The sequence below is a fragment of the Crocuta crocuta genome, unplaced genomic scaffold (assembly GCF_008692635.1).
Source record: "Crocuta crocuta isolate KB4526 unplaced genomic scaffold, BGI_CrCroc_1.0 scaffold260, whole genome shotgun sequence".
Lineage (NCBI taxonomy): Eukaryota > Metazoa > Chordata > Mammalia > Carnivora > Hyaenidae > Crocuta > Crocuta crocuta.
Window position 1 is genome coordinate 5,999,878 of NW_027527525.1, and position 8,028 is coordinate 6,007,905.

The following is an 8,028-nucleotide window of genomic DNA, read 5'->3' on the forward strand; positions in this document are numbered from 1 at the left end:
GCATTATATCTCCCTACCTGGGTTCCCAACATACCTTACCTATTTGATCCTCTCTGCATTTTTCTCCTTACCACCTTATATTACTGCTACTTCTAACCCCTCATTAGAAGGAGGTGATCAGAGAAAGGTGACCCCAGTCACTGTAAGCAACATAGACAGAACCAATGCTTAGTTCCTGGGCCACTAACACTACTCAGTGCACAGATTTCCATTGAAGAGTGTTTGAAGGACATAAAAGGCTATTATAAGGTGACCAATACTAGAATTCAGTTGCTGGAATTAGGGGTCATGCAATTAGGGGTAATTTTTAAAGTTTCCTATATCACAAGGTCATTGGAAAGACTTGATAATAATAGACGGGTGCAGGAATTATAGACCTGTACCTATGAAGCTGACAGTTTTTCTGTTTTGCTATTAATGAGGTTAGATGATCTTTATTCCTTCCTTTCTTCCTCCCTTCCTCCCTTCCTTCGTTCCTTCCTTGCTTCAACAGCCCTATGTGGATCATATTCAGTGTGTCAAGCAAGGTGCTGAGGGTCTTAAAATGAAAGACATAGGCTTTGCTTTAGTGGAGTAAAGACAGGCTAAGTATGCATCACACGTGCCATTACGTGTCCTTCTTTTCATGCTTCCAGCAGACCTCACAAGTCATTACCACACACTTACCCTCAGAAGCCATCTCAGCAGTAGTACAACTGATTCCAGTTTTTAGAGTTGGCTTAAGTGGTAAACACTTTTGCCTGGCATCACTGTGGAAATATTCATGACTATATCAGTGTGCTTCCACACTACGTTTAAAGTCTGCACGGTGCCCAACTCCTGCTACATGAATGTACATACCAAGAAAGGATCAGTTTCCCTACAGTCTTATGCTCAGCATTCCTGGTAGTTTTCTGCCTCAAGTGCCCAGTTCCTGACATTTCCAGCACTCTTCAAATTGGGAACTGTGCAGGTGGTTTAAGGAGGAGATTAATTCTGCCAGGGAGCATCATAAAATGTGCCAAAGGAATTTGAAGGGTAGGTGGAGTGCAGTAGGCTGAGAAGACGAAATGAGCTTTCTAAGGAAAGAAAGAACAAGGGAGGCAAAAACACAGGATTGGAAAAGCATCGTGCAAAACAAGGCAGATAAAAAACTTTGGGCCCAGATTATGAACAGACTTGAATACCAGGTTCGTGGTACTATAAATGAAAGAGCAAATATTACTCCTGGCTTGTTTATTCACATTATTTCTAGTTTGTGTATGTTCTAGGCTAACTAAACGTCCACAAGCCAAGGAACGATTGGTTCCTGCCACTAAGTGATTCAGTTCATCAACAGCAGACATCTCTGTGACATTCCAGAAGGAAGAAGAAGAGAAGGAAGGGAAGGGAAGGGAATGGAGGAAGGAGGAAGCCAGGAAGGAAGGGAGGGAGGAAAAGGGGAAGAAGGAAGGGAGAGAAAATGAGAGGGAGGGAGATCGGGAGAAATCTAAACTGAAAGAAAAGAAAAGAAAAGAGGAGAAAGTAAACGGGGAAATAAAAAGTAAGAAATCATTTGGGTCCACTGCCAAGAAGGGTTAGGAAAGCTGATTTCTTAAGATAAACTGAAGTAAAACAAAATATGCTCCATATGTTGAAACTGTATACTTAGTTTGAGATAAACAAAAACATGTTTGGAGAATAGCTGCCATAATTAAAAAGAAATTAAAAGAAAGAAAGGAAAACCATCTGGGGATAGATACATATTTAAACACACACGTGGGGGCGGGCGCACACACACACACACACACACGCAGACAAAAACACAGAATGATTTCAAAACTTGAAGTTGTTTCCTTTTTATTTATTTATTTAAGTAAACTCTCTTGTTGCAAAAGGGCATTGCAACAGCCCTTGCCCAAAGTGCCTCATGTTGCACGCTGGGGCTGCACGGGGCTCCAGCATTGCTCAAACGCCAAAAGATCTTTCCAAATCTTGTGCTTTGCTTCTGTTTCTCCTCTGCTGTGGACGCCCACCCTCCCTTTTCCCTCTGGGCGACTCTAACTTACCCTTGAGACGTCACCTACTCCCAGGGGTATGCCACCCACACAGCTGACTGGAAAATGACTTGTTCACCTGTGAACTTTATGCTTCTGTGTCACTTTCCCGTGGCTATTATAACGAAGTACCAGAAACTGAGTGGCTTAAAGCAATTCTTTATTGTTTCATAGTTCTGGAAGCTGAAAGTCCGAAATCAGGGAATTGAAATCGGGTTTACTTCTTTCTTAGGTTTCTGAGGGAGAATCCGTTCCATACCTTTTTCCGAGCTCCTAATAATGGCTGGCAATCTTTGGTATTCTTTGGACTGTGGGTATGCCACTCCAGTCTCTCCTCCATCTTCACATGGTGCTCTCCCTCCCTGTGTCTCTGTGTCTTTATGTGGCCATCTTCTTATAAGGGCACATCATGTGGGATTAGGGCCCTACTCTATTCCAGTATGACCCCGTGTCAATTTAACGAGTCAGATCAGCAACTACCTCATTTCCAAACAAAGTCACTTTCTGGGGTAGTGAGGCTTGGGACTTCGACATATCTTTTTAGGGACACAATTCAACCCATAACAACATGCCCCCCCCTTCATTGAAGGAGTCAGGTATGTGCAGGTCTGTGTCCCCCATCTCCAGAGAAGTTGATGAGAAACTCCATTTCAAGGACTACACATATACTTTTCACCTTGTATTTCCAAGGCCGAGCATAATAAATGTAGGCAGTTCATAATTAATGTCTTCCAATTGAATTAAATGTGGAAAGTTATGGACAGAGGGCTTCTGATTAAAGTTAAGGAGGTTAGGAGGCGGCTAGGTCTATAGTTAAGGAGAAAGACGGAGCACATGGTGACCCTCTTGTCATTACAGTTCCCAGACAGGGATTTCTTTCCCTACAGTGGGCAAGGTGGTGGAAGAGACCCCTTGCCTGGAATAGCCTAATGTGATGAGCAGCTGAGAATAAAAGACCCATATCTGAATGTAATTCTATCTAGGTAGCTATACAGTATTGATACTGTAACTGCTCCTCCATTTGCCTCAGTTTATTCTCAAAAGATGAGAATCATACTAGAAAGGGAGTCATTTAAAGTTTAAAGAACAATAAGAACTCTTTACTCAACTGAAATCTTGCCCAAAGCCCAAATTTAAATAGCAGATATATGTGAATCTGTCAAAGATCCATGAAGACAGTAAGCCTGTATTGCCACCACTCGGTCATCCCCAAGGATTATCCACAGGATGTTCTGAAGAATTCTGGAAACACAGATTTAATAGCACTTTACAGATGAAAGTCTAGGTGTGGTATGCCATTAGAGACACAGAAGATCATAGACTCATAGGAGGAGAGGAAGAGGAAGGGAAGAAAGAGGAGGAGTGTATAGGTGAGTCTATTTCAAACTGCTTTGAAGTTTTCAGGTAATCTTGCAAAGCATCAAGGTAAACATAGGCATAATTTAAATGTCAGTATTCTATTTAATTTGCAGAAGAGAAATGAAATACTGCAGTCAAATCTCTGGTGACAATATTCTTGATTCAACACAGTCATGACGAGGAACACAGAAAATGGATGTTTTTTCCAAACATCTTGGCAATTAGCCCAAGAGCCAAATGTTTTATTTTAATGGTATGTTTCTTCTCTCATACCACAACTAGTAAACATTTCAGATAACACATACACACAATGTTTGTTTGTATTTACTATAATTCCCTATGCAACTCCAGATGCTTGGACCATTTAAGCATCTAATACATGCTTGATGAATTAAGGAATAAATGAAGGAACACTTGAATAAAATGAGTTAAGATTCTGACGTCCATTAGCAAGCTGTTACTAGTTTTCATCTGCCTCGTTTGATTGTAGGCCATCCATTTGGAGAGAGAGAATGGAAAATGTGGCACAAATCACCAATCTGTTCAATGGTTTTGAATCAATGCTTAAAATTTAATCACTTGGAAAACATTTAGTACACCGGGAGGTAGAATATTGAGTTCTGACTCCAGGTCTGTCCCAATATTGCTATTTGAGATTAACTTTTTGGGTAAGAAGATTGAGCTTGATCCCTCCTACATTAATGTATTCTGACTTCATGATGCACAGTCCGGAGTTTCTCTAGGTCTAATATGATTCTCATGTGATTATACATGAGGCTGGGCCATGTGTGTACATCTCAGCCATGCTTTTACTTTGTTATCTTTGATAGGAAGGCATCATCTAAAGTCTTAAAGAAGTAAATGTTTGTCTCTTTCATTTTCAAGATTGCTGGAGGTAGGGGACATCATCCTCTGTGCCTCAAGCAATGTCCCTCTGGCTGCCTACTTCTGTCCCACTCTGTATTCAAATGTCTGCAATTAAGTGGAGAGCTCATTCTTAGAAGTAAGCTTCATTCAGCATTATTTGAAAGTGGAGCGTGCCTCTAGGGGTAGGAGTGGTAAAAGATCTCACTCAGTACCCAAATAATGTATCGAATGTTTCTTCCAACCATATTCCGCACTCCCCAGAGAATTCTGGCAAATTAAGCATTCTCCACCTTCTTACACTCCCCACTCACTTCCTAAATTATTTGCCTGATCAGTGTCAGGGTGACATGCCATGTCTGATCATACATTTATGCAGCGGCTTATAACTCACAGTGCTTTCATCTACATTATCTTAAGAGAATCACACAAGTCTTAGAAGGGCCCATTGGATTAATTTCGGCTCGTTCTTCAGATAGGGACATCGAGGCTCAGAGCTTTCAAGAGACATGAAAGGATAGATAATGAAAGTGAACTGCATTGTGCCTTGAACTATTTGATTTCTGGATCAAAGCTAATTGATTTCACCATGGTGTTCTAATGGGCATTTAAGAAACAGTTTTACTGGCTCCTGTATTCTTTCCTTCAGCATATTTACAGAACATCTATTATTTGCAGGTATTGTCCCTGGTGTTGGTGTTATAATAGTAACAAGTCATAATCCTTTCTCTCACTGAGTTTATAGTTGGGAAGAAAAAGGAGGATATAGGCAATTGCAATACCTACTAACTCAGAAAAGCAAGGAAACAAACACATTCACTAATTGGAAGGAGTCATCGAATCATCTTTAATTCGCCACGACTAGATAATCAAGCAAAGATGACCTTCATCTATGTCCTGCAGTCTGCTACTAAATTGCATTTTTTCTGATATAATTCACTGACCATCTGGAGAACATGTAACACACTAGCTGTACGTAACCTCACCAGGCTCATCAAGCACACATGAACCACATAGTAAGTAAGTGTCAGGGACTGGAAGCAAATCAGTGTGATAGATTGGGTTATCTGCCTGGAAACTTTCATTTTTATAGGACTTTCAATAACAAAAGAACAGGATGCCTCTGGAGTACCAAAAGTAAGGACATTTGGATGCTTACCCAAAACTGCAAAGCATGAAATGATGGCTTTTCAAGACAGCTACTTGAAGTTTCAGTTATTCCTACTCATCAGTGTTGTTGAGTGCTCTAGGGGCTCTCACTTAAGAGACATTAGGAGTTTCTACACTTCTTTACCATTTCAATGTCACTGATTCCTCTCCTGCTGATAATTCTTAAACCAGTGCAGAAACTACTTGGAGATCTTTGTAAATATTCTGGGGCATAAGGAAATGGTGGTAAGCATTTCTTCCTAAGGAGAAGGAGCTATTTAATGAAAGTGTAAGGAAAGGGGGGAAAAAAGAAAGTTATTCTTTGGGTTGATTAGCTTTGGATTGCTATTTGTGATGTTTTTCTTTTACTCCCCTGGGAGTGAGTCCAACACAGGAAGGAGCAAGCTACTATTATTGAGAAAAGAACATTTCAGGCTTTTATCAGAACTGGAATAGGAAGCATTGATGGAAGAGTTTTTAAATGATATGCTAACTGAAAAAGATGTCCAATGGCAGACTGTTAAAGAAGTGGTTTATCCTGTAATTGAAGGCAGTAAAGATACCCCAGGGGTCTCTGAGATCAATTGGATTATTCAAGTGGTTGATTCCTCAGATATAAATGCCTTTGTGATTCCAGTTTTAGTCTACTTGCTGCAAAGTGAGCATTGCCTTTGTATTCCAAATGGGCAAGCATTTATCTTCATTGGGCTTTTGAATAGTGTAACTGATACTTACCAACTTGCTCTCCTTCTGGGTCATGAAATTGCCATGCAGTACTTCGACGTGCTGCAGAAAAGTAGTTTGGTTGATTTATTGGACTTAAGTATGATTTTTCTCACAATGATTTGGGCCATTTGTTCTTGAGATAGTTTGGCACATTGGGGACAATACTGACAGTCTAAATTGTAGGAGTATGTGTTTGATAGATCATACAGCAGAACACCAGAGGCTGAAGCTGACAAAATTGGATTCTAGCTTGCTGCAAAGGCCTGTGGGGGCATCAGAGCCATTTTAGTGTTTGGGCAGTGGATGGAATTTGCAGATAGCTTCCAGGGTCATCCAGAGTGGCCTAACTGGTTACTCACACACTTTTCTCATAGAAATGGAGCTGACACTTGGATACACTCATATCTCAGGCTCTCAAAATTAGAGAGATCTGTAATTGCCCATTACTTTCTGGATGGGGCTCAATTACTATTTGAACTCAGCCTGAACTATTTTCTTGTAGAATCAGAGAAAGAAGACCTAAATATCACCATTAAAAAACAGAAAATGGATACTCTTCTCATTAAAAAATAGGAGAGCAGGGGTGCCTATTTGGCTCAGTCTTTTGAGCCTCCAGCTTTGGCTGAGGTTGTGATTTCAGTTTCTGAGTTCGAACCCTAGGTTAGGCTCTGTGCTGACAGCTAGGAGCCTGGAGCCTGCTTTGGATTCTGTCTCCTTCTCTCTCTTCCCCTCCACCCTCTCAAAATAAATAAACATTAAAAATTAAAAAAAAAAAAAGAGCAAGTACCATGAACATATTTGGTTGAGAAAATAATGGAAATCGAATTAAATTTTTTGAGATGAAGGGATTGCAAGGAATTCAGCAATCTATCACTTTACATTACTTTTTTTAAAAAACATGTTTGACATGAAAGCAAAAATGAATATTTGGGGGTCAAATAATGTATATTACCATTATCTAACTTCTGATAGGTATTTATCTTTCATGTAACATCGGTTATTTTAATTTATTTAAGAATATTTTCAGTGAGCATGAATGAACATTTCAGTGGGCATGAGTGAACATGTCACAATAAATTCATATTACACATTTTTTTACAAAATGAACTTTGCATCCCTACTGTGTGCAAGTGATTACTCTAAGCCTTTGAGGAACAGTGAGCCAGAAAGCCACCCATTCTTGATGAAATCCTGTTACTCAATGGCTGTGAAAAATCAAACCACTCAGTGCTCAGCCTCCAAGGGAGTATGCCATACACCTGGCACACGAATGGAGGAAAAACTGAAGACGCCTTGGGGTTTTGGCTTGGTATGGAAAAAAAATATATGATCAAGTCTTTTAATCAATTATCAGACCACCTCATTGAAACCATACTACTTCCAGAGACCATATTTATCATTTAATTGGAGCTCTTACCAGAGAGCTCTGTTTTTCCTTATTTCTTTTGTTTGCCAATTCTTTTTGCATTACTTTTCAATGGATGGTAGCTATTCTTTCTGAAATGCTTTGCCCAGAGGGGGAAACAGAATTCCTACATCTTTTCTTTATATATATAAATATATATAAAGAAATATATATGTAATATATATATAAATATATATTAAAATATATGTATATATTGATGTGCAGGAGAAGCATGTGTTTATTTTAGAAATTCTGGATACTATAGACAGATTAAAAGTGAGAATTGGTACCTAAAAAGTATTCCACAGTAACTGGGCAGTTATCCAGTCTACGACTAAAGGGATCTTGGCTTTACAGGAACTCAATAGCCTCTTCTGGCAGGACAGAAGCATAGACAAGCTAAGGGATCTCAGAATTAAAACAAGCAAACAAAAAAGATGTTTCTGCAGTGATAGGAACGCCAGACCAAGCCTGGAGAAGTAAACAATATTTATTGGCTCTTGCTATTGA

The 8,028-nt window shown here is 39.6% G+C and overlaps 1 pseudogene; it reads left to right on the top strand.

The window, feature by feature from the left end:
- Positions 1-5,117: 5,117 nt before the first annotated feature.
- LOC144232127 (metalloendopeptidase OMA1, mitochondrial pseudogene) lies at positions 5,118-6,686 on the top strand (annotated as a pseudogene).
- Positions 6,687-8,028: the final 1,342 nt, after the last annotated feature.